The 26569-nt window shown below is 40.3% G+C and overlaps 1 protein-coding gene across 1 annotated transcript in view; it reads right to left on the reverse strand.

Annotated features, from left to right (window-relative positions):
• APBB2 (amyloid beta (A4) precursor protein-binding, family B, member 2) overlaps positions 1-21964 on the reverse strand; it is a 369777-nt gene extending 347813 nt beyond the window's left edge. Inside the window, exon 1 of the mRNA XM_011987971.1 lies at positions 21808-21964. The gene's annotated coding sequence lies outside the window, so the exon portion shown is untranslated. The remainder of the gene's footprint in view (positions 1-21807) is intronic.
• Between the last annotated feature and the right edge of the window lie 4605 nt (positions 21965-26569).

The following is a 26569-nucleotide window of genomic DNA, read 5'->3' on the forward strand; positions in this document are numbered from 1 at the left end:
TTACAGGCACCCGCCACAACACCAGGCTAATTTTTTGTATTTTTAATAGAGATGGGGTTTTACCATGTTAGCCAGGATGGTCTCGATCTCCTGACCTTGTGATCCACCCGCCTCGGCCTCCCAAAGTGCTGGGATTACAGGCACATCTTCCTTCTCTTGCATATATTATAGCATCAAACACCACAGAAATAATGAGAAATGTCTTCAAATTTCACAGCTAATAAATAGTTCCTCTGTCTTGGTCAGAAAAGCAATGGCAGAATACCGGAGGGTAGTTGGGAGCATGTGTGTGCACACGTTCATGCGTGCACATCTGTGGGGTGGCTGGGGGTGGGAGTGAGGGAAAGCGACAGAGTTGGGATGCAGCTAAGACTCCTGAGGTGTCCCCTAGGATGGAAATCCTCCACCTGCCCTCTACTCTGCCACTGTGTTGTGTGTTCGGGGAAGCTGACCCATTTGACAACAGGCTGTCTTGCCTACTGGCTCCCATTTTGGTTCAGCCAATGGGGGGCTCCTACGGGAGACAAGAAGAAAAGAGGAGAATGGCTCCTTTCCCGCCAGGTTCCCTGCATCCTGTCAGGTGGCCCTCTATATAGGGTCCCCTGGAAACTGCTTCCTCCCTCGCCCCTCAGACCTAGGAGTGGGAGGAGCTTGGCTATTACTACCCCCAGGATGCAGCCACTTCTTTGTGGCTCCTATATACCCTGTCCCCGATTTTTTTTATGGCAACATTTTTAATATATGGTTTCCTTTTTGGGGGGGGTGTGTGTGTGTGTGTGGTGTGTGTGTGTCTGAGACAGGGTCTCACTCTGTCACCGAAGCTAGAGTGCAATGGCCCCATCTCGGCTCACTGTAGCCTTGACTTCCCGAGCTCAAGCAATCCCTGACCTCAGCCTCCTAAGTAGTGGAACTACAGGGCACACCACCAGGCTTGGCTAATTTTGTTTATTTTTTGTACAGATGGAGGTCTTATCAAGTTGCCCAGACTGGTCTCAAACTCCTGGGCTGAAGCAATCCTCCTGCCTTGGCCTCCCAAAGTACTAGGATTACAAGTGTGAGCCACCACACCTGCTTGTTTTTAATATATGTTAATCAACAAGTACAATGACACTTGAGGACAGTACAAGTATCTTCACCGTTCTGACTGGGGTCTGTACAATAGTTTTCCTCCACATTAGAAGCTGACTCAATTTTTTTGAAAATAATTAAGTTCTTATATAATTTAATGAAACAACTTGGTCTCCCTATCTTCTTCCCCTCTGTTCTTCAATCCATTCTAAACAACACTAGCAGATTAATTATCCTGAAGCACCCAGGTAGGAGTGGCATTTCCCTCCACACTAGAGTCCACTATCTTCCCATTACCTACCATATGCCACCTGTTTTCTTATGGGATCTGTACTGATATGGATACCTGAAGCTTTGAACACTCCCCTAAGAAGATACTGGCCTGTAATTACTATTGTTTTGATCCTACTTTTATGACACTGTTAAAGCTAACTGTTGTGGCTGGTGAACTGAAAGGGTTTTTGTTTTTTTTAATCCACAAAATGCCATTATCTGCAAAAAACCACAAGGTAGAGGATATATCTTGTAATTTCAGCAATTTTTTTAAAATTACCAGATCAAGTCAGTTCTTTGCTCAAAGCCTTCTTGTCTCTTCCAGAATTAGAAATGTTTTAAGTCCTTATTCTGCCCTGCCATGTCATGCCCTCCGTATCCTGTGCCTCGCCCCACCCATATTTTTCTGTCTTCACCTCTGCCCTGGCCTCCAGTACAGCATTCCCATTCTTCAAACATGCCACACTGGCTCCACCTGGGGGCCTATGCCCCTGCAGTTCCCTCCACCTGGAATGCCACCTCCTGAGTCTTCACGTCACGAATTCCTGCTCATCTGATTCTTGCGGCCAAAAGCCTTGGCCCAGCACCACATCTCCAGCAGCCCTCTCTTGCCTCAGCTCTCTCTCTCTCTCTCCCTCCCTTTGTCTTTTATGCCTTGTGCTTCTTCCCCCAGTTTATATTTGTTTGCTCACGATCCATCTCTTCCCGTGAGAAGGTAGGGTCCCCAAGGAAGGACTTTGTTAGGATCACTATTCATTGCTACTGCCTGGAACAGTGGCAAGCAGACAGCCGGCACTCACTAAATATTTATTGAATAAACGAATGATTCAGCCGGTTAGAGAGGGAAAAAAAAGAATAGCTGGTCCACTTTCTTAATGGTTGCGGCTCAATTTCCAGTGACCAAGGAGATGCTCAGTGGTTATCTTTTGCAGATTACATTGAAGGGATTCTGTTTCCATTAAAAGATGGGTTTATGGAATAACCTGCCATCCAACATGAGGATATTCCACCCTGCATATCAAAACCAGCACACTGCACAGTAAACAATAAAAAATATGATCAAATGTAAATTCAGAGGCTGAGTGTGGTGGCTCATGCCTGTAATCCCAGCACTTTGGGAGGCCAAGGTGGGTGGATCACTTGAGATCAGGAGTTTGTGACCAGCCTGGTCAACATGGTGAAACCCCATCTCTACTGAAAATACAAAACTTAGCTGGGTGTGGTGGCGTGTGCCTGCAGTACCAGCTATTCAGGAGGCTGAGGCAGGAGAATTGCTTGAAGTCAGAAGGCAGAGGTTGCAGTGAGCTGAGATGGCGCCACTGCACTCCAGCCTGGGCGACAGCAAGACTCTGTCTCACAAAAAAAAAAAAAAAGTAAATTTAAACGATTGCTTAAACTAGCAGGGAAGAGCAGAGATATCTGTAAAGGACCAGAGAGTAAATAACTGAACACTGTGTGGACTAGAGTCTCTGTGACAATACTCAACTCTGCTGCTGTACCATGAAAGTTGCTTTTCATGGCCATCCAGAAAGCTGTGCTGCCTCAGCAGGAAGAAGCTGGCCCACGGAGCTTTGATACACAGTGTGGAATATCCTCATACATGGATGAGCCAGCTGTGTTCCAATAAAACTTTATTACAAACACTGAAATACAAATTTCATATAATTTTCAGGTGTCACAAAATTCTTCCTCTTCTTTTGACTTTTCTTCAAGCATTTATTTTATTTTATTTTATTTATTTTTTGAGACAGAGTCTCGCTCTGTCACCCAGGCTGGAGTGCAGCGGCATGATCTCGGCTCACTGCAAGCTCCGCCTCCCGCGTTCACCCCATTCTCCTGCCTCAGCCTCCAGAGTAGCTGGGACTACAGGTGCCCGCCACCACGCCCGGCTAACTTTTTGTATTTTTAGTAGAGACAGTGTTTCACCGTGTTAGCCAGGATGGTCTCAATCTCCCAACCTCGTGATCCTCCTGCCTCAGCCTCCCAAAGTGGTGGGATTACAGGCGTGAGCCACCGTGCCCGGCCTCTTCAAGCATTTAAAAATATAAAAACCATTCTAGGCTCATGGGCCATATAAAAAAACATAGGTGGCAAGATGGATTCGGCCAAGCTGCAGTTTGCTGATCTCTGGTTTAAATCATTTCTCAAGCTGGCTATTTTTGTCTTGATAAAATACATTCTACCCCATGAATCTGTTGGATATTCTACAGCTAACTAAACATGGAATAAATCCATTTGTTATAATTGGCTGGAAAAATAGTTTATTTGGGTAAACAAACATCACTAGTTCACTCTTCTAAGACTATCTTTCCACCCAGATTTTGGTCATCTTCTCACACAAGCTCTGTTAGCATCTCTTTCCTCACCTAAGTACCTTCAATCTGCCATCCTAGCGAAGAAATTCCATGGTACTCTTTCTTCCTTTTCAGAAATGGGAATTACAATGAAACTTTGGGATAGGAGAAAAGGGTGGCTTCCCAGGCTTTGGGGCAAGGCAAATTCCAGGATAATGTTTTATGACTAAGGGTACAAAGTGTTGCCTACACTTTCCTTTCAAGTACTTTCAAACACACCCTGTTGTGTGGGCCCTGGAATGAGAACTATTTTGATTGCAGGTGCTGCTGGAATTCAGGGTCATCTGTCCCCACAAGCTATAAAACCTGCTGAAAAAGCCAGGTTGCATGATGGCATAGCCAAAAGCATGTTATTTCATAACTTAAAGCAGAAGATTTTAAATTTCACTCAATTATAATAGTCTCATTCTTCTCACATAATAGCAATATGTGAAGATATGGAATTTGAAGAAGCACGTTTCATGGTATTACTCAGAAGAGTTGGTCACACATAATGAAGAGGTGTGATTAACATCAAATACATCTATGTGGCCCTAGACACACAGTAGAGAATGAGAGTACTTCACTTTAGGTCTCCAAGTATTTTAAATATTCTGAGGTTGGGTGTCCCAGCAACCCAATCAAGAAGGAATTCAAGAAGACAGTTCTCAACATTTATGCCTCTCATTTTCTTCAAACCTAGGATACATGGAACAAAACCAAAATTTACTATAACCTAATTAATCACAGACGCCACTTGCCCTACCCATTTTGAAAACAGATCTATTGGAATGTGAAATGAAAATTTTTTAAGTTCTTTGGAAGACCTCTAAGTGCTCTGCTGCTTGAAAAATTTCCAAGTAAATCAAATTCAAATAAATAGGCCAGAGGAAGTCAATGGCTTTCCAACTCCTACTGTAAGTAACACACACCCTACACATTTACTGTGAAAATGAGGGATTAAATTAAGCTTCACTTAAATTCCAAGCTGCTGGAGACACTCTCTTGAGAAAGCAGCCTTGGCTTGAAACCCTGGCATCTCATGCACATGGTCCAATTCACACCAAAGACAGCCGTCCACAAAGCTGTCCTGCCTCAGCAAGAATCTCATCTAGTCAGCTGAGCTTGGGACTGTCCATATAAATGAAATCTGAGGCCTCCAATCACAGAAGGTTGTAAGATAAGCGCCTCAGCTTCATCTCACACCTTTAATTGGAGTTTCGGAAGGAAATAAAAATGCTGACAAAGTATGCAGCTTCCAACAAAAATGATCAGAAAGGCCAAGCACAGTGGTTCATGCCCGTAATCCCAGCACTGTGGGAGGCAGAGACCGGGGGAATGCTTGAATCCAGGAGTTCAAGACCATCCTGGGCAATATAGTGAGATCCTGTCTCTACAAAAAATAAAAATAAAAATAATTAGCTGGGCATGGTGGTGCATGCCTGTGGTCCCAGCTACTTGGGAGGCTGAAGCAGGAGGATCACTTGAGACCAGGAAGACAAGGCTACAGTAAGCTGTGTTCACAATTCTGCACTCCAGTCTAGGTAACAGAGCAAGACCCTGTCAATAAATAAATAAATGAATAAACAAGAGAAGAAAATGATGAGAAAAGAATGACTAAGGAACAATAGACAACAGCAGTTGCCTGGAGAGCCTCTGAGCATTCAAACAGAAACATCCATCTTGGGACACCCAGGGCACTACTGAGTCTCCCTCTTCCTGACTTCCAGGGAGACTGTGATGCTGAAATAGCCTGGGCTTCCTGCTTGTAGTAGTTTGACAGGGCTGCCATAACAAAGTACCATGATTGGGTGGCTTAAACAATAGAAAGTTATTTTCTCACGTTTCTGGAGGCTAGAAATCTGAAATCAAGGTGTCAGTAGCACTGGTTTCTTCTGAGGCCTCTCTCCTTGGCTTGTAGACAGCCGTCTTCTCCCTATGTCTTCACAACATCCTCCCACTGAACACGTCTGTGCCTAATTTCTTCTTATAAGGCATCAGTCAGACTGCACTAGGACCCTCCTTAATAACTCCTAAATTTATCTTAACTACCTCTTTAAAGCCTCTGTCTCCAAATACACTCACATTTCAACATATGAATTTTGGGGAGACACAATTCAGTCCATAACACTGTTGGAATCACTAACATGGCAAGGTTCTATTTCCGTTTATTCTTACCAGTGCCATGAGGCTAGACTCAGTAAACTCACAATTCAATTCTCACTAAAAATTAGCTACCTTTCTAATATAATGAAAGGATATTACATTCTACAATGTCCCAATGACACTCTGATTTTGGTTACAAAAAAAAAGCAACATATCTTTTTCATGTCTTTATGAAGTACTTTATAAAGACACACACCAAATCCAACCATAATGAAAAGTCTTTTGGGGAAACCCAAAGATTTCTAAGCACCAGTTGCCAGTCCACATTTTATAAGCATTTGCACTGTGACAATAATACAACACAAGGAAAAAAAAATAAAAGCATTCACTAGATATTCCACATTCACAGAAGGCAACTGCAAAAGAAATTTCATTCTCACTTATTTCACATGTGCCTTTTCATGTAGCCGTTCACTTCTTTGCATGAAAGGTCACCTACTGCTGTGTTAATCTAGACTACCTGCTTCCAACATCAAACTGGGTTCAACAAATAATAACACTATCAGAGATTAAGATTTCTATTCAAACCAGGTATGTGCTACAGAATGGGAGAAAATATTCACAAACCATGCATCTGACAAAGATCTAATATCCAGAATCTATAAGAAACTTAAACAATTCAATAAGCAAAAAAACAAATAACTCCATTAAAAAGTGGGCAAAAGGCTGGGCACAATGGCTCATCCCTGTAATTCCAGCAATTTGGGAGGCTGAGGCGGGTGGATTACCTGAAGTCAGGAGTTCGAGATCAGCCTGGCCAAAAGGCCAGGTGCGATGGCTCATGCCTGTAATCCCAACTGTTTGGGAGGCTGAGGTGGGTGGATTACCTGAGGTCAGGAGTTCGAGACCAGTCTGGCCAACTTGATGCATCCCCATCTCTACCAAAAATATAATAATTAGCTAGGTGTGGTCGTGGGCACCTGTAATCCCAGCTACTTGGGAGGCTGAAGCATGAGAATTGCTTGAACCCAGGAGGCAGAGATTGCAGTAAGCCAAGATTGCACCACTGTACTCCGGCCTGGGCAACAGAGTGAGACTCCATCTCAGAAAAGAAAAAAAAAAAAAAAGTGAGCAAAAGACATGAGGAGACACTTCTCAAAACAAGACATATAAGTAGCCAACAAACATATGAAAAAATGTTCAACATCACTAATCATCAGAGAAATGCAATTCAAAACCACAATGATATACTGTCTTATACCAGCCAGAATGGTTATTATTAAAACGTCAAAAAACAATAGATGCTGGTGAGGCTTTGGAGCAAAGGAACACTTCTACGCTGGTGATGGGAATGTAAATTAGTTCCGCCACTGTGGAAAGCAGTTTGGAGACTTCTCAAAGAACTTAGGACTACCATTCAACCCAGCAATCCCATCATTGGGTATATATCCAAAGCAAGTATGTGACCAGGAATATTATCAGTAAATGGCAACATTTTAAAATTTCTTAAAAATCTAACTGATCACCAAAGCCCTGTAAAAGAGTATCTAAAGTAATATCATTTTAATCACTTTAATCTCATTTTAAGCCTTCTAATAACTTATGACTCCAGTTTTGTCCTCTAAATTCAACTATGTTATTCATTAATTTCACAAACATTGGCTGAGATTATACTCTGTACCAAGCAGTGTTCTAGGGGCTGGATATACAGCAGTGAACAAACCAAACCCGTGCCCTTATGGAAGTGACATTCTGGTAAGATACACACATCACTTCCCCTACTGTCCTACAAACACATTTCCCCTTCCAACTTTCCTGGTTGGGGCACCTGTATCTCCAGCCTCCTGGCTTCCCAAATACAAAACTAATGAGCTATTATAATTTTTAATTTTCCTTCACATCCCTCCTGGGATCTCTGATTGGCATTTCCAGCCCCTTGCATCCTCTACCTGCCTTTCCTACTACAGACAACACTGTCACCATTTATCTACCCCTAAGCCCCAGTGACGAGCCAGAAGACTCTACTTCCTACCTTCCATTACACACTGTGTCTTTGAAAAAATCCTGTTAATCCTAACCCAGAGTCCTTCCCCCGTCTCTCCTGGCCTCTCCATTCCCACCACCACAATCTTGGCCACTTTTCTTCTCACTTAACATCACAGCCTCTCTCTAGAAGATGAAATCCATAAAGTAGGAAGAGCAATCTACTCACCTTTGAATCCTGAGCACCCAGCACTGTTCTTGACACACAACAGGAGCTCAATAAATTTGGGAAGTCGAGACTCCTGTGCAGGGTATTCAAGTCCCCTCTCAACCGGCCCCACTTTCCATTTTCTTGCCTCGTCTTCAGTCACTCTCCACCACCAACACCCTCCTGACTACACAGATGGCACATTCCTGCCCCCACGTCTCCTCTCACACTGCTCCCTCTCCCTGAAACATCATCACCTCTCCCCTACCTGTGTGCCTTGGGCAGTCCAAATCAACAGTCTAGACCTGGCTTAAAAGGGAAGAATTACTTGCTTTTTTACTTGTGTTTGCACAGAAGTTTGGACACATTATATTAGATCAATAGGCTTTGTTCTCCTGCTGTTGTGCCCCACTGAACCACGTGCTCTGGGGCAGAGTTTGTGTCTTTGCTTTGTTTGTTTTTAATTCTCAGTGTCTGACATGTGGTATATCTTAAGTGCCTCTTGAAAGCCACTTATTCATTCCTTCAACAAATATTTATCAAGTACCCAGTCCCCACCAGACACTATTCTAGGTGACAGGGATGTATCAGTGAACAAAAACAAAAATCCCTGCCTTTTGGAATTTATATATATATATATATATATTTCTATAAATTCCTCTTGGCATTTATATTCCAGTGAGAAGAGAGAGACAATAACTTAAAACGTAAGTAAAGTATGCAGGTATGTTAGAAGGGGCTAAGATCTACAGGGAAAAAAATTAAAAGGTTAAGAGGGATTTGGGGAGGAGTGACAGGAAGGTCTGCAATTTTTAAAACATCGATCAGGTTAAGTTTCACCAAGACAGTAACATTTAAGCAAAGAATTAAATGAGAAAGGATATTATCCAGGAAGATATCTGGGGAAGAGAATACAAGAAGAACCAGCCAATGCAACGGCCCTGAGGCAGAAATTCACCTACTGTGTTCAAAAGTTAGGGAGACTGTGATGGGGCTGGCATTCCAACATCAATCCTGCTGTAGCTGTACGATGAAAAGAAAGGAGAGAACTGAGGATGAGGAGGAAAATTTCTAGAATTTCACAGTTATCTAGGAATGAGGAGAAGGGTCTAGGCTGCAGCTTGGTCATTATCAATGAAAAGAAAGGAATATGGACATGTTTCCAAGGTCCATTCCACCAGAAAACCGTGCTGACTCAACCTTCAGCGTAGATCCTTTGCTGCCCCTTACCCAAGCCCCCAGTCATCTGGCCTGGATTATTCCAGTGACCTCCTTGCTGCTTGCCCTAATTCTATCCTTGCCCTCTACACTCTATTCTCAACAGAGGAATCCTGTTAAAACTCAAGTCACACCACAGCACTTCTGCTATCAAAACTTGCAATGGCTCTTCTCTGCCCCCACAGTAAAACATGAAGTCCTTATGATTTTACTAGAGGGCCCCAGAGGGTGACCGCTTCCTTTCCTCTCTAATTCCATCTCATATTCTCCCCATAGCTAATTGTCCTCCAGCTCTGTGAGGAACTCTTCAGAGCACAGACCCGCTGTGAGGCCTTCTACTGAGGCCAGTCTCCTTGAGTGCCTACAGATGCCCCAAGACCACACCTTCCCTACTTCTGCTCCCCATCCGCACACACCTGTAAGTCCCAGCTCCTCGGGAGGCTGAGACAGGGGAATCACTTGAACCCGGGAGGTGGAGGTTCGACTGCTCCACACCATAAGGGCCCAATTAGACTGTACATCACCAAAGAACAAGCGCCATCCCTTATGCTTCTCAGGCCCCGATGTACTGACAGGGAACATCACAGCAAAACATGCAAGAGCACAATGTTTTGATTTTTTTAATGTGTTTCCAACACATTAAAAGTATGGGGCACTCACAAAGCTCTACATTTCTGCCTTCTCTTGATGTATCAGCAGATCATGAGACAATGGAGCCTCATTCCTGAACAGCAGAAGTGGGAAGCTGAGTAGTAGCTGTGCCCTTTTTCTCCACTCTATGCCCAAGTTCACTGGTTTACTCTCTGTTGGGTCCCTCTCTGTCTTGTCGGCATTTGAGTTTGCTATCCTTATATTAGGTATTGATTACCTTGAATTTTTAAATTATCAGATTCTTTTGGGAAGTGAGTATGTACTGAAGATAATATCAGTTTTTCCTCATTTATGATACCAACTGACAATGGTGGTGTTTTAGACTTTCTATATTATAAATAAATATAATCAATTACAGACAAACACATAACATATACATACATATATATGTATTTTAGAAACTGTCCCCTTAATCTCCCTCATAGATTAAAATTTCTATACTATGGTTTACATACCTTGAAATATAGGGGTTATGATTTCTGGCATGACGAAGTTTAAGGTCAGATATCAGTACAGAAGTTAAAAAGAGAAGAAGATACAGCAAAAAATTAGCATTACTGAGTTGGATGAGGTATTTAACAAACCATTTTAGGAAAATATGTTTCTAAAATTCTTATGAAATTAGAAAAATAACATTGTTTACTGATTTTTAAAAATAAAACTTCGGCCGGGCGCAGTGTATCACGTCTATAATCCCAGCACTTTGGGAGGCCAAGGAGGGTGCATCACCTGAGGTCAGGAGTTCAAGACCAGCCCGGGCAACATGGCGAAACCCTGTCTCTACCAAAAACACAAAAATTAGCCAGGCATGGTGGCACACACCTGTAGTCTCAGCTACTCGGGAGGCTGAGGCAGGAGAATCACTTGAACCTGGGAGGTGGAGGTTGCAGTGAGTCGAGATTGCACCACTGCACTCCAGCCTGGGCGACAGAGCAAGACTTAGTCTCAAAAATAAATAAATAAATAAATAAATAAATAAATAAATAAATAAATAAATAAAAAAAATAAAACTTCAAGTATTCCATATTGAAATATGGATAAAGGTCATCACAATGCCTTTCTTCTCCAGAAGAAAAATTTCCATTTTTGTATCTGTTATTACATTTCAGCATTCAAACTAAGACCAAAGGAGGTAAATCACACCACAGAAAAATGAACACGACAGTTTCCAGCAAAGCCTATCAAGAGTTGAAGAGTTAAGCAGCTATTGCTACCAGAAGAGTTTAGAGGAGTCATCTCCTTTGACCTGTGACCTTTGTCTAAAGGTTTTAATTAAGAGAAAAGCAAAATCTGGACACAGAAGTCAAAAGATATTTAAAAAGTCACACTGGTTTTATCTGTGCATCAGTCATTACTTCAAGTCCAAACAGGCAGGCCTTTCTTAGGAAATAGCTTTCCTGATTAGCAATCAGATTCTGGAGGCTTCCATGGCCACCTCCAGCCCTGCAGTCTGAAAAGCAAATACAATTCAGTCCAAAGCTCCTTTGAAAGCAAACAAACTAAGCATAAAGGTACACCTTCAAACACAATTCAGCAAGATTGAATTCATTGTCCTTCAAATAACATTTAGGAAATATCTTTTTCCTTTCTATTTTTCAACTCCATGTTTTAATTAATAAGCTTTCCTGAGAACATTTGCTATCTATATGCTTTACCACTCTTCCCACAAAAATTGCTTACTTCCTCTGAACTCCCAGAGGACAAGAAAAACTGACAAATGAACATTAGAACAAAAATTGCAATATTTTAAAAAAACATTTAGGAAGGTTTTATAAAATACATTAAAACTAAAGCAAAATGATACGTAATCATACTGCTCAGCTATCCCCTGATTTTTTTTTAAAGGAAAGAAAAATAAATGAACACAGTTAGAAAATTCAAATAATACAGAAAAAGAAGAAAAAGAAAAGTTTTCCAGTTTATTAACAGTTGTACTGCACATCTTTTTTAGGGAAAAAATGCATATACCAGCATATATACCTTTTTAAAAAAATCAGACAAAAGGAAATGGTAATCACATGATTCCACAAGGTATTTTTTTCATTTTTTATATATATGTATACGTGTGTGTGCATGTGTATATATATATATCTTATAAATCTTTCCAAAGGAGCACATATACAGAACTACTTCATTCTTTACAAACATGCTACAATATATCATGTAAAGACTTTGGCATAGTTTTAAGTGAACATATTTATGAAATTGCTGGTGATTTTAAGTTCTGAAATACATCACCAAATTGCTTTTGAATTGTGCCTATTTCAGAAGATAACTTAATCTCAACAGAAGTCCCTTTCTTGCATGTGTTGAAGTATCACAACTGACCTGCTGTGCCTCAAACCGCATCTCAGAACTGCTAGACAATCAACCCCTAGCAGACCAAGTCAAGCTCTTCTAGACAACACAGACTTCGTGAATCAAACCAAAAATGTCTATACAAAGCTGGAGGTTGGCAATCACAGCTTTGGAAAGGGTTCTGTATAGCTTAGCCTTTCCGTTTGTTAGTTTCTGTACTTTGTGTCTAAGAGGCAGACATAGCGACAGGAAAAGGCAGAAAGGGATTAACATCTACTAGGTATTTAACTAAGAATACTACCAGGTGAGAATACTAGGAAAGAAAGAGATTGACCAGAGTCTTAAACCATCATAGCGATAAACACGTTGGTCCCTCTCTCCCCACTGGAAAATTCTAGGCAGCTCCCAAACAAGGAGTACAGAATAAGGGGGAGGGGAAGCCAGGAATGTCCAAGGCTTATCTTCTTCCTTCCTTCTCTAAGCAGCTGCTTAGGAGTATCTGATTCCCCCAACCACCAAAATACCTCTCAGTAATTCATAGCAAGTTCATGGAGTAGATGGCTGGGCCACATACCTAGCTATAAAACCTAGGACACACTTTCCTTTTTTCTTTTTTTTTAGAGACAGTGTTGCTCTGTCACCCAGGTTGGAATACAGTGGCTCCATCACTGCTCACTATAACCTTGACCTCCTGGGCTCAAGTGGTCCTCCCACCTCAGCCTCTTGAGTAGCTAGGTTTATAGGCGTGTGCCACCATGCCTGGCTAATTTTTTTTTAAGTTAATTTATTTTTTGTAGAGATAGGTTCTACTATGCTGTCCAGGCTGGTCTGGAACTCCTGCCTCAGCCCCTCAAAGGGCTGGGATTACAGGTGTGAGCCATGGTGTCCAGCCAGGACAAACTTTTTAGAGCCGGGCACAGTGGCTCATGCCTGTAATCCCAGCACTTTGGGAGGCCAAGGCAGAAGGATCACAAGGTCAGGAGATTGAGACCATCCTGGCTAACACGGTGAAATCCCATCTCTACTAAAAATACAAAAAAAAATTAGCCAGGCATGGTGGGTGCCTGTAGTCCAACCCCTCCCCGCTCCAAAAAAAAAGAAAGAGAGTGAGAGTGAGAACAAGAAAGAAGAAAGAAAGAAAGAAAGAAAGAAAGAAAGAAAGAAAGAAAGAAAGAAAGAAAGAAAGAAAGAGAGAGAAAGAAAAAGAAAATATATAAAGAGAGATACATATAGAGAGAGTTTGCTCTGGGTAAACCACTTGATAGGCAGTGCTTTGATTTATACAAGTGTATCATGGAGTTTCAGAACATCTGGATTCAAATTTAAATTAGTGGGTATAAGACTTGAACAAAAATCATTTGATCTCTCCAATCCTGAGCTTCTCTAAAACTGGGTAACACTGTCTCTCTGAAAGAACTGTTGTGAGGATCAAATGAAGTCTGCCCCTGACTTGACCCACTCCCATAAGATAATGAGAAAGTGCTTAGTACTTGGCAAACTGCACATGCAACCTCTCCCCAGAAGGGCTTGCATTATGGCTGTTACCCTCAATAATACTTCATTCCATTCCCTCCAGCAAACTACCACAGCTGCCTTCCTTACAGGATACTGCTAACAAGTTCACTTGGAATTTAACTGATTCGCACTGAAGTAACACAAATTCAACATTCCTTATCACTCATATGTTAATGACTGCTCAAGACCAGTGGTCATTTTCAATCCTATTTTAGAATAACCAAGGATCTAAAGTCCTGGTTGGAACTCCAGACTTCTTATTTCTAAGAGAATTCATTCCTCAAGTCACTAATTACTGTCTTACTTTCCATAGGCTCTGTGACATTTTAACTAGACACCAGAAAAAAAGCCACAGCAGTAACAAACTCTCTATATCCTTGAGCCCTCAAAAAAAAAAAAGAAAAAAAAATCACCCTTATAAACCCAAGCACAGCATGGTTACTATGATTCTAAAACCTGTCCTCAAAGGGCCTCAGATGCATAATGATTACATTCAAAACTACGTTCTTTCATCCTTAAAGACAGTACACTAGCAAACTGCACAGAAAGACTTTTTAATGCAAGCCAGACCAATGTTGATATTTGTCTTTTATAAATTATTACATGCTTTTTCATAGACACTATCCAAACCAGTAGACTATTTTTGTTTATGAATGAAGCTAAGGATCAATGATCAATGCTTATTTGAGTAGATAATAATCAATTTGGAAATTTCGGAAATTTTGAATAGTTATTGTGTCGTGCGTATAGATCTTATTTGGACAATATAATCAAATTAAATATTTTATGCATCACAGATCAGTATGCAACTGAGAAAGTACTGTTGGTTCTTGTATCAGTAATTACATTAAAATAAATGACTATGTCACTCACACATAGTATCTTTGAAAGCTTTTAAAGGAAACTTATACTTCACAGATTATTCAACATAGAAAAAGACAAGTAAAATATCAAAAGATACATTATTCCAAACTCTGTTAATGTATTTATCATAAACATCCTCATTATAGACGTATACAAAATTATGGCTGTACTAAAAGAAGCAAGTTCCAGGCACTCTTTTCTTTTCGAGACGGGATCTGGGTCTTGCTATGTTGCCCATGCTGGTCTCAAGCTCCTGAGCTCAAGCAATTCTCTTGCCTCAGTCTCCTGAAAAGCTGGGACTACAGATATGTGCCACCACACCCAGTCCCCTGACACTCTCTTCATTCTGGTGTTGACTCAGTGAATGTGACTAGGTTGATCTGATTTTGCTTCATCTGCAAGCAAATGATCATAAATAGGCCAGAGTCTTCACGAATGTAATTGTACAACTCAAACTTCAGTGGTTCAATCATTTCAAATCCCAACTTCAGTTGGCAAAAAGGCTCTATTCAAAGTAAACAATGGTTAAGAGGTTGCCCTAATCCAGCCATTCGTTGATTCAGCTCCCAGAAGAAAACAAGAAGAAGAAGACCATATCCTTCCAGAACATTATACTACACTCCTCACGGAGTCATTCTGTGAATAGGTCACAAAGATGTTTAAAGGGGCAACAGACAGAAAGAAAAGATTTAAAGAAGTGACTGGGTTAAAAGTTTCATAACACCTATAACTCTAGGTCCAGGGACCTAGAGTTATAAATGAAAGCTTACTTATGGCTTTGACTTTAAATGAATAATAAAAAAGATAATTCCATGTTGCTCTATGGATATGTTTTTAGGAGGTGATATTATCAGTCAAAGGACTTCCCAGGAAAGTAAAAGGGCCAGGTAAAACACATGTCAGTCGCCATTAAGCTGATCTACCCAGGTTGAAATGAGAAGATTACGAAGAAAGCAGGAAGCAGATAAGCCATCCTGAGAACTGAGCCCTCCAGGAACCAGGACGCATGGCTTGACCTACTAATGGCACTGCAGAAAACAGGTTCCATATCTACTAGCATGACTGTAATCTCCAATCAAAGCCCAGCAGCAATAGTCAGCTCAGCTATGTGCCAGATAAGGGAAATGTCTCTGCATTTCACCAAGACTTACATTTAGATTTTTCACATTAAAAATAAGTCATGTCCCAAACAAAATTATGATTTTATTAGAAAACAAGAGAAAATGATCAACTAGATTCCAAACGTCACAATAAAGCACTGACTTTTTAAAAATTTCCTTTTCAATGTTTATGCATTCATAACACAGTTGTAACTAAATATATATAAATTTGCAATTTCACATTCCTAATATAATTATTTTAATGTCTTCACAGTTAGCTATTAAGAATCATTCTAATACAAAGATAAAAACAGAATAGGTAAATATAAAAATACAGCTAGCATTTTATACTATGACAAATGTCCAATTTTCATAAAACATATAGAACTACACTATGTTACCAAAACATGCAAGACATTTTAATTCATAGGTTTTCTATTTAGTAAAATAGTTTTGTGATATGAGACCAATTCATGTCACCATTAATGAAAATACCTGAAATAATATGCCAGCCTTGTAAATCCTTCATTCAGTAGTTATTGGCAATGATTAAGACAGAGGTAATGAAAAACTTAATCTGTTTTTTTCAAATGCAGAACAGGCATAAAAATGATTACCACCTTTATGAAAAACTAAGCACTGCTTAAAGTCATATATATAGTAATCTGGAAAATGCATCTTGATTGATTCCACATTGTCATCTACCATATCAGATTTCCATAATTACCCTAAAGAGAAAACACCAAATACTAGTACTCTAACAGAGGGACTCATAAAGAACAGAGAGGAAAAGTAGCAAAGGTACAACAGTGTTTTTTAATGGAGACATTGCATCTTAAGTCCAATTCTTGAATTAACTTTTTTCATAGAAAAACTGCATTGCAAAAACCTAAATACAGTGTGATACTAGCATAAGGACAGATAGTAAACCAAAGGCACAGAATTGAGAGTACAGTCAAATGATTTTCTACAAAAAAAAGCCAAGTCACTGGTTAGTTTTTTCTGCAAATGGTGCTAAGACCTATATGCAAAAAATAAAAATAAAAAAATCAACAAAATAAAATAAACATAGACCCAAACCTCACACCATATATAAAAACTGACCCCAAATGAATTAAAGACCAAAATGTAAAGCAACAAAAGTTTTAGAAAGAGCCTGGGTGTGCTGAGGCGGGTGGATCATGAGGCCAGGAGATCAAGACCGTCATGGCTAACACGGTAAAACCCCATCTCTACCAAAAATACAAAAAATTAGGCAGGTGGGTGGTGGGCACCTGTAGTCTCAGCTACTTGGGAGGCTGAGGCAGGAGTATCGTTTGAACCCGGCAGGCGGCAGTTGGAGCAAGTCGAGATGATGCCACTGCACTCCAGTCTGGTGACAGAGTGAGACTGCATCTCACAAAAAAAATAAAATTTAAAAAAAACAAGTTTTAGAAAGAAATACAGAAACTTTTCATGAGCTTTGAATAGCCAAAGAGTTTTTAGAAACATCAAAATCATAAGCTTTGAAAGAAAAAACTAATAAACTGAATTTTGTTACAATTAAAAACTTCTGAGCACCAAATAACACCATTAAGAAAATAAGTTTATACACACACACAGTTTCCCATATTGATGCAATTTATCAATAACTAAAATTTACAGTATTTCATTGTTGGCATTGTTGGGGGGAAGACACCATTAAACAAGCCAGAGACTAGAAGAAAATATGTGCAAATCATATATCCAATAAAGGGCTTAAATCAGACTATATACAAAGAGAGACAACCCAATATAAAAATGGGCAAAGGATTTGAATAGTCATTTCTCCAAAGAAGATATAGGAGTGACTAAGAAGCTCAATGACTGAATGCCTAAGTCAACTGTGAGAAGATAAATTTCATAATTATCATCTTTTATCCTTATCAAAAAGCTACATAACAGAATGATTTCACTAGGAACTCCAAAGCACGTAACTTTGTATTTCTCACATCACGGTCAAGTTTTCAAATCACTGGAAAAATAAATAATAATATCAAGATTGGACAAGAAATAAAACTATATCTGAAGATGACATAAGCTGGTATATAGAAAATACAAGGAAAGTCATACACATAAAAAACTATCAGTACTGATAAACAGGTTCAACATGGTTGCAGGAAACAAGATCATTATACAGAAACCAATTGCATTTCTATACACTAGCTACAGATACTTTGAAAATAATTACTTTCTTAATTTATAAAGGCATCAAAAAGAAAAAAATACTTAGGAATAAATTTAACATGAAGTATTAGATTGTACCCTGAAAGCAATACAACACTGTTGAAATATATTAAAGAAGACTGAAAGAAATGGAAACACGTCCCATGTTCATGTATCAGAGCTGTTAATATTGATCTAGCAAGTCAACATAAGAGCTCTTAATATTGATCTAGAAAGTCAACATAATCCCTATCAAAAGGCTGGCTCAACATTCAAAAATCAGTATCATCCATCCTATGAATAAGTTGAAGAAGAAAATTATGACCATATCAATAGTTGCAGAAAAAGCACCTGACAAAATCCAATACTCTTTCATAATAAAAACTCTCAGCAACTAGAAATAGAGCGAAAATTTGTCAACTTGATAAAGAACATTTTTAAAAACCTAAAATTAACATCATATTTAATGGTGAGAAACTCAAATGAGTTAAAAACTTATCCACATATCCATATAAAAACCTGCAAATGAATGTTTCCAGCAGTATTATTCATAACTGCCAAAACTTGGAAGCAACCAAGATGTCCTTCAACAGGTAAATGGATAAACTGTGGAACAATGATATAATGGAATATTATTCAGTGCTTTAAAAGAAATGAACTATCAATTCATGAAAAGACATGGAGGAAACTTAAATGCACACTGGTAAGTGACAAAGCCTATCTGAAAAGTCTAGCTATTGTATAATTCTAACAAAATAACACTGTGGAAAAAGTAAAACTATGAGGCAAAAGATGAGTAGTGGCCAGGGGTTCAGGAAGAAGAAATGAACAGGTAGAACATGCAATTCTTTTAGGGCAGTGAAACTATTTTGTATGATACTGTAGTGGAAATACAAGTTATGTATTTATGAAAGCTCATAGAACATACAACACAAAGAGTGAACCTAATATAAACTATAGATTTTAGTAATGATAATATATCAATATTGGCTCATCAATTATAATAAATATACCACACGAATGCAAGATATTACTGATACAGGAAACTGGCAGTGGGAATCATATGGAAACTGTACTTGCTGCATAAATTTCCCCCAAAAAACAGTATAATTACAAAATATAATATTAATGAAGACTCTATCATTAAAAAGAGGAAATAAGTCTTTAAATTCATTTAATTCTCCTTAGAACAGAAAGCTGACTGAGGTTCTGGTGAGAACAGCAGCTGTTACCTTGTCGTGTTAAAATTAACTCCAGACAGCTTTCTAATAACCTCTCATTTGGCTAGGCCTTAAACAATTGTATTCAGAGTAAATAAACAAGATTCTACTACTACCAATCTCTGAAATTATCTTCCTTATCTGCAATTTACTTCAACTATAGGCTCTGGAAAACCTTTCCTTCTTTTAGACTAAAATTGCAAGTAATTGAATTAAATTTTTTTTAATGTTTTTAATGTTTTTTAATGTTCCTAAGACTTAATCCTCTTCTACCTTGTTAAATGATAGCCCTCTCTGCCAGTCTACTACCCAAAAGAATTCCTAATTCCATCTCTGTTCCCACAAAACTTTGTTCTTACCTCTAGAGATACATTGTCACACTGCATGTCAGTCATGTGAATACTTACCTGGCCTATCCCCTACACCAGGGGTCCCTGGTACCAGTCTGTGGCCTGTTAGGAACCAGGCTGCACAGTAGGAGGTGAGCAGTGGGCTAAAGAGCATAGCTTCATTTGTATTTACAGCTGCTCCCCATCACTCACATTACCTCCTGGGCTCCGCCCCCTGACAGATCAGTAGCAGCATTAGATTCTCATAGGAATGCGAACGCTATTGTGAACGGCACATGCCAGGGATCTAGGTTGCATGCTTCCTGTGAGAATCTAATGCCTCATGATCTGCCACTGTCTCACATCATCCCCAGATGGGACCATCTAGTTGCAGAAAAACAAGCTCAGGGCTCCCACTGATTCTACATTATAGTGAGCTGCAAAAATTATTTCATTATAGACCACAATGTAGTAATAATAATAGAAATAAAATGCACAATAAATGTAACATGCTTCAATCATCCTGAAACCATCCCAGCCACCACACCTGCCATTTGGAAAAACTGTCTTCCACAAAACTAGTCCCTCATACCAAACAGGTTGGGGACTGCTGCCCTATACCATGAGCCCCTAAAGATAGGGACTATACCACAGTCATTTTATACTAAGACCTCACTCCTAGAAGGCACCACCAATTGGGATGTTTTGGATGTAAGAGACAGACACCTAACTCAGACGAACTAGCTAACCTGCCAGGAAAGTGAACAGGAGATGCTGGGTTTAAGCACTGCTGAATTGCAGGTCAAAATATATATACACACACACACACACACACACACACACACATATATACGTCTGTGTATTTGTGTGTGTGTCCCTTCTCTCCCCTTCCTCTCAATCGCTTTTCCTCCATCTCCCTGCTTTGATTTCTCCTGTGTTGTCTTAATTTTCAGTAAGGTTTTCCCTAAGTCATAGCAAAAACTGCCACTAGCAGCTCCAGCTTAACAAACTCACAGAAGGCAAAACTTCTTCAATAGCTGCAACGAGAATACTATGGCCCCTCCAAAGACAGTTGTGACCCTTTAGTCCGTTTTCATGCTGTACCTGAGACTGGGCAATTTACAAAAGAAAGAGGTTTAATGGACTTACAGTTCCACGTGGCTGGGGAAGCCTCACAATCATGGTGGAAGGCAAGGAGGAGCTAGTCATGTCTTGCATGGACGGCCGCAGGCAAAAAAAGAGAGAGCTTGTGTGGGGAAACTCCCGTTTTTAAAACCATCAGATCTCATGAGACTCATTCTCTATCACAAGAACAGCACAAGAAAAGCCCGCTCCCATAATTCAATCACCTCCCACAAGGCTCCTCCCATGACATGTGGGAACTGTGGGAGTTACAATTCAAGATGAGATTTGGGTGGGGACACAGCCAAACCATATTACTGGCCATGCTTATGTTACATGCCCATAACTGAGCCAGCAGGGTCACCTCCTCTAACTACATAGGGTGAAAATGAGGCAAGGGCAATTGCCCAGGGAAAATCTGGATGATTTATTAAAAGATGGAGGAAAAGGATGCTGGGCAGACAAAGTCAACAGACATTCACTACTTCACAGATTCTGAAAGACTGTGACTCACTCCTTTCTAGGGAGTATTTATCAGCTGCTTATGTAGGAAGCTGACTTACCCACTGAATGTCCAATAGAAATGGTCTGCAATGTCTGTCCCTGTACAATACATGTTTTCAAAATGATTGATTTTCACTTTTCTACCTCATATGGGGTTATCCATGCTGTTTCATTCTCCTGGCCCACAGTGAGAGCATTTTGCATTTATTTAAACACCTATGTTTTTCAGGACATTTCTCTTCCCCTGTCATATATAAGTATCTTAATGCCAAATGCACACACTGCAGAAGATGAATGTGTTGGTGGCTTTTGTTTGGGGAAAAATTAGAGTATATAAAATCTGGCCAAGCAGACCGGAGGCTCACAGCCAGAATTATCCCAGCAGAAATGGCAGGTCTCCATGCCCCACCCTTCAAAGTTCAAAAACACAAATGAATGCAAGTCTTTGAAACTACAAATGCAACTCCATGAGGCTGGACGCCGCTTTTTCCCCAAAATAAAGCCAAGACCATTGAGGTTGGCATAGGTGGCTTCTGGTTGTGGCTTCTTCCAATATTTGTGCCAAGGTCCTCCTCTCTTCTGAGAGGAAAGGAAGATAAGAAAGAGGATGGGACAAAGGAGAGGAAAGGAAGAGAAGGAAAGGAAGACAACATGACACTATACACAAAAGGCCATCAGCATATATCTGCCATTTACACTTTTGCTGGAACTCTCATAAATAACTGAAAATAATCATTTGGGGTGGTCTCCAAAATGCGCATGGAAGGAACAAAACAACTTTTTCCTATCGGGCCCAATCCACTTTATCCAGCCTCTCTTACTTATACCAACCTGATTTTGCTTAAATTATTGTCAGCCTCAGCTTTTCACAGGAGCTTTCTTTTATGGATTTTCCATCCAGCAAATGTTTCTGTTCCACGGCTGGGCAGATCCGACCACAGCATGCTTGGCTACAAACCGCAGCAGCTCACCCACAGCAACTCCAAACCTGGGGAGGCAAAGGCCAGAAGCCATTATAAGGACTCAAAGTCACCAACTTTCTCTCTCTCAGGGCACATATTTGGCAGGATAACCTCAAAAACATTCCCAATATTCAAACTCATTATAAACAGAGACAACAGCTTACAAGGTATCCTAAAGACAAGTGTGGGCTATTCTGAGAGGAGGACTGAAATATTTAATCATTTATTGAAAAGGTTTGGCCTAGTGATCATGCTCTGTTTGTGGGAAACTGAAAAGCCAGATGTTTTAATTAACCATGGAAAACACAAGCTACAACTAAAATTTCATGAACACACTGATCTGCCCCGTGGAAAACCACAGGAATGTTCTGGCAGGGCTCAGTCTAAATTCTTGGGACACAGAGGGCTGGAATCATTCCCCTTAGGAACTCAAACAGAAAATTAAATTGCTCAATATGCTTTAAAAAGTAAAGCGAAACCCAGATTTAATCTCAAATATAAAACATTACAGGACTTCAAAGGGCACCACAAAAAGACACAGAAGTGGGGGCTACAAAAAAATTCTAATGTGATTCAGGATTTAGAATATATTTACATTGCAATGTGAATGGTGTAACAGAAAATTTTATAGATTACATAATCCAAAGGGGAAAGGAATAATCTTTCATTTCCTAATAGAGGAAATTATATATGAAACCAATATTCAACAAGTAAATCATAAATATTATCAAACGTATAATATAACTGGGCAAAAGGAATCCCTTAACTATCCTGCTGCCAAACACGTGGCCTAGCTCACAGGCGCTACCATGCTTTAGCTAGAGGAATCAGGGCTTCCAGAAAAACAGTGTTGATATAACGTATGCTCACTGATGGCACAGCTAGCAATTCTGGCACAGAAAACTCAATGAGGGAATCTTATGAAAGCAATTAGTGAACAATAAGAGCTAATAGATTAAGAAGTCTTCATTTGTTAATTATAGTAACAGTTATGACAACATCTGTATATGCCAAATATTGAAAGCCTATTCAAGAGGGGACAGGACAAATGTTATTTTCAGATACTGGGCCCACAGTTCTATTTCTGTAAATCAAAACAGTCCTTGTCACAAGTGTGCCAAGCATAATATTACATTAATCTCTACCTTCAATTGAAACCTCAGTCCCAAAAATCATCTCAAAAGGAACACAGCAGGAAAAAAGCAAGATATCAAGTTATATATGTATGGTATGGTCCCAATTTTGTTCTACAAACTGAGTACATACAATCTAAAGACACCTAAGGGTGAACAACAGCACTTTTGGGTTATGGACTGGGAAGCTATTTGTAGTTTCTGTCTGGTATTTTCCAAATTTTCTACAATTAACATGTATTGCCTGTAGAATTAAGAGCATTTTTAAATAAGAGGTTTAAGACTGCAGGAATACAAATCAGAAATGGGGTATCTATGCTATATTAGTCTGATCTTTGGTCTGCCTCTTACCTGAATAGAGTTAACAAATGAAGAAGTATTTATCTGATCACAGAAGTTCTTAATTTACACATTCAAAACTCAAGTATCCAGTAACATTTCCAGGGATGAACAACACTTTCCTAGAAATAAAAAATTCTTTTCTGTTCTGCAAACTTGTCACAGACAGAGAACCGTAGTTGTTTCCCTCCCTTACCTATCGCATCCAAACTTCTCTATCACTGGCCATGCCATAAAACTGTCACTTAGTTAAAAGAACGGGCTGGGCAAGGTGGCTCACAGCCTGTCATCCCAGCACTCTGGGAGGCTGAGGCCAGAGGATCACTTGAGCCCAGGCGTTCAAGACCAGCCTGGGCAACAAAGAGAGGCCTTGTCTCTACAAAAATTTAAAAAATCAGCCGGACATGTTGGCACATGCCTATGGGCCCAGCTATTTAGGAAGCTGAGGTGGGAAGGTCACTACAGCCTGGGAAGTCAGGGCTGCAGTGAGCCATGATCACGTTACAATACTCCAGTCTGGGAGACAGAGTGAGACCTTATCTCAAATACATAAATTAAATAAATAAGTAAGTAAAAGAATGTCTCCTGGTGTTACCTACTCACAGGAGCAGGGCCTTTAATGACCCTGGCACACTTATTTCTGATGCTCTTAGCATCCTGAAAAACACAAGACACAATGGCAGAATCTTTACACTAGGGGCCTTGGCAACCCATTGCTCCAAGAAGCCCATGCCCAGAGAGGTAAAATGTCTTTCCCTCACAGCCACACAGCCAGCAAAGCAGGAATGAGAGTCCAGATCATTTGCCTCCACTTTGACCAAGTGCTCTTTCCACCACTATGACATTTCAGCATGCACTCATGGAAATAAAATTTGTACAAATCGTGTGCAGGTATTAAATTCATACCAGCAAAACCAGAAGAATGAGACAGAAATTTATTCTACCAAAAATGAAATGTATGCAGGAGAAAAAGTGAAGACTCAATCCTAGGCTAAAAAAGACAAGGTTCTGCCTAGAACATGCTCAACTGAAGAAACAATGAGTGCACTGTGCTTGGGCAGCAGGTGTCCTGAACAGAAACTGCCTATCATACCGAAAGCTTTCTGTTCCTAGCACTGGCCCTGTTGGTAACACTACAGTCCCACCGCTCAAAGAACAAAAGGCTTTCAACAAGATAAAACTACACCTGCACCAAGCCACCTGTGAGAGACAGGAAAGATGCATGCACCAGTGTTAGAAATAATAAATAAGTGTCTGAAGGCATCAAGTACAGCCTCTTACTTCCAAAATTACCCAAGTCTTAAGGGAAAGACATTAGTGGTTTCAAAAATTAAGAGATGCCAGACACGGTGACTCATACCTGTAATCCCAGCACTTTGGGAGGCCAAGATAAGAGGACTGCTTGAGCCCAGGAGTTCGAGATCAGCCTGGGCAACATAGTGAGACCCTATCTCTACAAAAAATTTTAAAAATTAGTCCAGACACAGTGACTCATGCTGTAATCCTAGCACTTTGGGAGGCTGAAGCTGGCAGATAACTTGAGGCTGGGAGTTCAAGACCAGCCTGGCCAACATGGCAAAACCCTGTCTCTACTAAAAATACAAAAATTAGCTAGGCATGTGGCACATGCCTGTAATTCCAGCTACTCAGGTGGCTGAGGCAGGAATATCGCTTGAATCCAGGAGGAGAATATTACAGTGAGCTAAGACAGTACCACTATACTCCAGCCTGGACAACAGAGTGAGACTGTCTCAAAAAAAAAAAAAAAAAAAATTGCTGGGCATGGTGGCACATGCCTGTGGTCCAGCTATTCAGGAGGCTGAAGTGGGAGGACTGCTTGATCCTGGGCGGTTGAGGCTGCAGTGAGCTGAGATCTCACCACTGCAGTCCAACCTGGGCAAGAGAGCAAGACCCTGTTACAGAAAAAGAAATAAAGAAAACAATACAGTCACTAATAATTAAAATAATCCTAATCCGTCATCTCTTATGTCCACACAGCCTTGGAGAAAGAGCAGGCTTTTTTTCTGTTTTCTTTAAGATTATTTCTTTGAAACATTGCTTACTTCCACTTTTTGCACAGCATCTACCTATGGTGTCCACGCCACACTAATCAGAAACCCAGGAGTCTCACAAAATGGGAATAGCCTGAAAAGCCAGGGGAGAGAGGACAGATGGCAATGACAAACTCAGAAACAATCCCTGAAAGGTCTTTATTGAGCTCCCTTCTCGTCATCCTTTCCCGACTGTGCATCAGGGCAACAAAGGCATGAGCTGTGAGGCTGCTCATAAAGCCGTGGCCTGGGCTGATGTGATCTGGCTTTGTGAGAGCCCGAACAAACACAATGGCTCTGTCCCGCCTCAACTGAGAAGTCAGGCGCTGGGGGAAAAAACAAAATGCTTTTTCTCCACCCAAAACCACTTCTCAAATCTCTAACATATATTCCCATGGCTGGATCCTGAAGGCAACACAATGTCAGCAGTTTATTTATTCCCTTCGATGTCTCAGTTCTAATAGTAAACATTAATGTCCGCAGCAGGCAAACGGAATCAGGGTCTTGTTGGTATTTCACAATGAAATCACAGCTTTGTTGTGAGTATTGTTCCAGTAACGCCTTAAAGTCATTTGTAAGATAATGAGGGTAAGTTTAAATGTAGCAGTCTGATAAAATAACCTGTAACCCAAGAATCACAAAGTAGATTAAAGCTTGAAGTCACTAAATTATCTTTCTCAATAGAAGACTAAACAAAAATGAGAACTGGATTTGATTCACAGATTGTGAAATCCTTTTTTAACTCAAAACCTTGGTCATATGTCAGTTGGTCTTTGGCTTCAGTGAATGGCTCTGGCAAAATGTGCACCCAGACCATTTGAGGATCTTCAGTGTTTGGCCAGAATTTTTTTTTTTTTTTTTTTTTGAGACGGAGTTTCGCTCATCTCCCAGACTGGAGTGCAGTGGCGCAATCTCAGTTCACTGCAACCTCTGCCTCCTGGGTTCAAGCGATTCTCCTGCCTCAGCCACCCAAGTAGCTGGGATTACAGATGCCCGCCAACACACCTGGTTAATTTTGTATTTTTAGTAAAGACAGTTTTCACCATGTTGGCCAGGCTGGTCTCAAACTCCTGACCTCAGGTGATCCACCTGCCTCAGCCTTTTTTGT

The sequence above is a fragment of the Mandrillus leucophaeus genome, unplaced genomic scaffold (genome assembly GCF_000951045.1).
Source record: "Mandrillus leucophaeus isolate KB7577 unplaced genomic scaffold, Mleu.le_1.0 Scaffold320, whole genome shotgun sequence".
In the NCBI taxonomy this organism is placed as follows: Eukaryota; Metazoa; Chordata; class Mammalia; order Primates; family Cercopithecidae; genus Mandrillus; species Mandrillus leucophaeus.